Genomic DNA, 6000 nt, shown 5'->3' with positions numbered 1-6000 from the left:
GACAAGTTTTCTCATAAGTGTTATGAGAACTAATCCACAACGAATGAAAAAGCTTTTACTAGTTTAAATCTGTAAATATTAAATTTTGAAAGGAGTGTTAATGTGTCTACCTGTTAGTTATCATATCGAATACCTGTAAGCAGGGAGAGGTATATACCCAGGAGTGCATTAATAAATGTATTAATATATTGTATTTTTAATAACACACTTCTGGGTATATACCTCTCCCTGTTTACAGGTGTTCGGTATGACCACTAACAGGTAGACACATTAATATATAAATATGTATAATTTTCTCAGGTAAGAAGCATACGACGACACGTGGACATGTTCTGAAATCCATATAATTTAAATGCAGTTTAATCTCTCATTCATGATCTAGCTGTGATGAGAAAGAAGTGAAACACAGACCCAAGTTATCTAGCTGTGATGAGAAAGAAGTCAAACAGAGACCCAGGTTATCTAGCTGTGATGAGAAAGAAGTCAAACACAGAAATAAGCTAAGTAGCTGTGATGAGAAAGAAGTCAAACACAGACCCAAGTTATCTAGCTGTGATGAGAAAGAAGTCAAACACAGACCCATGCTATGTAGCTGTGATGAGAAAGACGTCAAACACAGAAATAAGCTAAGTAGCTGTGATTAGAAAGAAGTCAAACACAGACCCATGCTATGTAGCTGTGATGAGAAAGAAGTAAAACACAGACCCAAGCTAAGTATCTTAAGGAAAGGAAGTACAAGAATACAATATACAACAATGTGTAGTCCGCAATTGTACAGCCATAATATGCCATCTTGTAGTCAGCAATAGTCAACAATATCCATGTTGAAATACCATAGCCTGTTAGTCAGAAATATTAAAGCTAAAATACGGCGACCTGTAGTCGGAATATTAAAATACGATCGACATATAACATGCTTTATTTTGTTGATGAACACGCTGTATCCAGCGAACGCATTAACCACTGAGCTACCCAGCTGTTCGATACCGAAGACGTTTGGAATGTGAAATTGATGAAGTATATATGAGACCTCCGTTAAGGTGGGATACGTACTAACGCACTGACACATGATACTCATTTCCAATAAAGAGTTCTCTGTCGTGTGAATAATAATCTCCGTGTCGTGTACCCGTGCACTCTCGTATCATTTTGAAGTCATAACTCGGATTTCTGATTGCTTCTCATAACACTGATTAACTTTTTTATAAATTTAATTATTGTGAAAATGTAGAGCATTTCGGTTGTAGAGATCCATTTTTTATCAGATACACTGGATGAATTACGCTGTACCACATCACAAAAGGAGAATCAGGTCATCCAACAGAAAAAGGTTTAACATAACACTATTTGGGGGAATCTCATCTATATTGGTTTTGAGCGATTTTTACATATGTACTCAGATAATAATGGCATTATGCTGCAGTCTAACATGGATACCATACTCAGACACATTATACTTGCTGTATCCCTTTAACGCGGAGCCTGGGCAAGGTAACAACAAGCACCATCTTATAATGTCTTTTGGTAGGACGAGGCCAGTGGATCGAATCACCGACCATCCGCGCTCCAGCTCTTGGAAATAAGGCAAAGTAGACATGACCTTTTGTGACGTTGTAGACAAACCAACAGTGGTAGGACAGCAGCCGAAGCAGTCGGACCAACGTACCACCGGCAGATAACGCCATGGTATTCAGCCACTTTGTCCGTCATCTCCACATAGGACGTCATATTGGGAAGGCTTCATGGGCCAGTGGGGATTCAGTACTTATGCATCGTAGTTAAGATATGTTCACGTGATTGCAGCAAATGCGGTGTTCCTGAAACAAATCAGAATGATTTAATTATATGTTTGGAGAAGGGTAATTTTAAATATAATTTAAGGCACATTTGAATATGTTACATAGTTTTATTGACTTTATTGTTGGTGCCCCATATGCCAAAATATTTGTTGAAAACAATTGTAGATTCGGTTTACCATGTGGAAAGAGTTTTAACATTACGTTTACGGTTTTGTATATATATGGCATTTTTAATGACAGTGGGCTAATATGGTGACATAATATCCCAGCTGCCACGTCTTCGAAACTTTTATCACTTTATCACATTGTATTTCGAACATTATTTTTTCTAAATAATCTCAGCAAGCTTTTGGTTTTGGCCTTATGAAACAGGCATGTAAGCTTCACCATGTCAAGAATGCTAAGTATTGTTATTGGCATTTAGGAGAGCATCATTGGCTGGTATGAAGGTGTTGTTTTGCTTATTATCTAGAACTCCTCTTCGCTTAACGTTTCAAACTGAAATAGTTTTGTCTTACGTTAATTTTTATTGGAATACTACACCGACATATTCTGAATATGTCCACATCTAGCCTGAAGGAGCTTGTCAAATTCTAGCATTATCCAACATGATATTCACGTCTACTTTGTGCGTACATTGTATGACATTTGTACGAATTACATATGAAATCAGTCTCTACTATAATTATCATAATCATAACCATAATAAATAAATAATCATAATAACCCATGCTGTTGCTCTGTGTGTGTGTGTGTGTGTGTGTGTGTGTGTGTGTGTGTGTGTGTGTGTGTGTGTGTGTGTGTGTGTGTGTGTGCGTGCGTGTGTGTATCCGATTGTGTGAGTGTGTATGTCTGCAGATATCCACATTCAACAATTAATATCATTCAAAAGAATCTGAATATTTCTGGTGAAATAATGAACTACCCTTTCGTTGACCCGGTATTGAAGTGTGCCATTACATTATATTCGTACAGTATAATTCAATTTATTCATAGTTTATGGAGTGTATACGTACTCACTCACTCACTCACTCACCAGTTGACGCGCCACGTTTACAAATGCCTTGTCCCCAATGCACTCTGTATTCAGGACGAATGTAATTTCAAGCTAATGAACTTTCAAAGCAACATCCCACGAGACGTTACATTGTCACAACGTTGCAGGGCTACAAAGTCTAGTCCGTGTCCTTTCAACAATGTACCTACGTGTAGGGTGTTATTTCGGAAGTCCAGCAGCCCAGGAAGAGAATGCATATGCACAGTCCTGTCTCATGTTTCTGTGTTTAATCATATTCGTTACAGCACTCACCCAATATAGGCTGCTCGGCAAAAGAAAATTTGCACTTGAATAGTCACACTTCTGGTGTTTAAGAATTCTATACTGGTAATGGGCTTCACACAGTCTACCCATGTAGGGAATCGAACTCGTGTCTTCGGCGTGACGATTGAACGCTTTAACCACTAGACTACCCCACCGCCCCGCCAATGTTTAAGAGTTCGAGACCGGCATTTAAGGAACTGATACCGGTGTTTAAGCTATAGTAAACTATAGAATTCACAAAAATTAATTATCTTCATCATCTCTATTATGCTTCGGACATGTTTCCGAAAGCATCTCCCACTGGGGAGTTCAAATCAACAGTGATAACATCATGGCGCATGTTGACCTTATCAACATAACAGTGTTGTCATTTATGACATTCATTCAGTGTTTCTGATAATGTCGTATTTGGATATCACAACTGTATGTAGCTGCCTGTATGGAGGACGACTTGACCAATGTTGTCATTCCCTTAACATGCTCAATTCCATTAATATACGTACGGTATCCATGCTGGCTTGCTGAGCACAAACTCCAAATCTGGTCTTGTCAACACACATGATGCAATAGACAAATTTGGCCAACACACAAGATGCAATGGACAAATCAGATCAACACACATGATGCAATGGACAAATTTGGCCAACACACATGATGCAATGTACAAATCAGGTCAACACACGTGATGCAATGTACAAATCAGGTCAACACACATGATGCAATGGACAAATCAGGTCAACACACATGATGCAATGGACAAATCTGGTCAACACACATGATGCAATGGACAAATCTGGTCAACACAAATGATGCAATGGACAAATCTGGTCAACACAAATGATGCAATGGACAAGTCTGGTCAACACACATGATGCAATGGACAAATCTGGTCAACACGCATGATGCAATGGACAAATCTGGTCAACACACATGATGCAATGGACAAATCTGGTCAACACACATGATGCAATGGACAAATCAGGTCAACACAAATGATGCAATAGACAAATCTGGTCAACACACATGATGCAATGGACAAATCTGGTCAACACACATGATGCAATGGACAAATCTGGTCAACACAAATGATGCAATAGACAAATCTGGTCAACACGCATGATGCAATGGACAAATCTGGTCAACACAAATGATGCAATGGACAAATCTGGTCAACACGCATGATGCAATGGACAAATCTGGTCAACACAAATGATGCAATGGACAAATCTGGTCAACACACATGATGCAATGGACAAATCTGGTCAACACAAATGATGCAATGGACAAATCTGGTCAACACGCATGATGCAATGGACAAATCTGGTCAACACACATGATACAAAGGACAAATCAGGTCAACACAAATGATGCAATGGACAAATCTGGCCAACACACGTGATGCAATGAACAAATAAGGTCAACACACATGATGCAATGGACAAATCAGGTCAACACACATTATGCAATGTTCAAATCAGTTCATCACACATGATGCAATGGACATATCAGGTCAACACACATGATGCAATGGACAAATCTGTTCAACACACATGATGCAATGGACAAATCTGGTCAACACATATGATGCAATTGACAAATCTGGTCAACTCACATGATGCAATGGATAAATCTGTTCAACACACATGATGCAATGGACAAATATGGCCAACACAAATGATGCAATGTACCAATCTGGTCAACAAACGTGATGCAATGTACAAATCAGGTCAACACACATGATGCAATGGACAAATCAGGTCAAAACAAAAGATGCAATGGACAAATATGGCCAACACAAATGATGCAATGTACCAATCTGGTCAACAAACGTGATGCAATGTACAAATCAGGTCAACACACATGATGCAATGGACAAATCAGGTCAAAACAAAAGATGCAATGGACAAATCAGGTCAATACACATGATGCAATGGACAAATCAGGTCAACACAAATGATGCAATGGACAAATCAGGTCAACACACATGATGCAATGGACAAATCAGGTCAACACACATGATGCAGTGGACAAATCAGGTCAACACACATGATGCAAAGGACAAAGCAGGTCAACACACATGATGCAATGGACAAATCAGGTCAACAGACATGATGCAATAGACAAATCAGGTCCACACACATGATGCAATGGACAAGTCTGGTCAAATCACGTGATTCAATACACAAATATGGCCAACACAAACGATGCAATAGACAAATCAGGTCAACACACATGATGCAATGGATAAATCAGGTCAACATCCATGATGCAATGTAGAAATCAGGTCAACACAAATGATGCAATGGACAAATCAGGTCGACACAAATGATGCAATGGATAAATCAGGTCAACATCCATGATGCAATGTAGAAATCAGGTCAACACAAATGATGCAATTGACAAATCAGGTCAACACACATGATGCAATGTACAAATCTGGTCAACACACTTGATGCAATGGACAAATCTGGTCAAATCACATGATGCAATAGACAAATAGGGCCAACACAAACGATGCAATGGACAAATCTGGTCAAATCACATGATACAATAGACAAATAGGGCCAACGCAAACGATGCAATGGACAAATCAGGTCAACACACATGATGCAATGAACACATCTGGTCAACACACATGATGCAATAGACGCATCTGGTCAACACAAATGATGCAACGGACAAATCAGGTCAACACACATGATGCAACAGACAAATTTGGTCAACACACATGATGCAATTGATAAATCAGGTCAACACACATGATGCAATGGACAAATCAGGTCAACCCAAATGATGCAATGGACACATCTGGTCAACCCAAATGATGCAATGGACAAATCTGGTCAACACACATGATGCAATGGACAAATCTGGTCAACA

This window comes from Haliotis rufescens, unplaced genomic scaffold, assembly GCF_023055435.1.
Source record: "Haliotis rufescens isolate VD_foot unplaced genomic scaffold, xgHalRufe1.0.p SCAF_10, whole genome shotgun sequence".
NCBI lineage: Eukaryota > Metazoa > Mollusca > Gastropoda > Lepetellida > Haliotidae > Haliotis > Haliotis rufescens.
The sequence above is the reverse complement of the archived record's forward strand: the minus strand, read 5'-3'. Positions refer to the sequence as shown.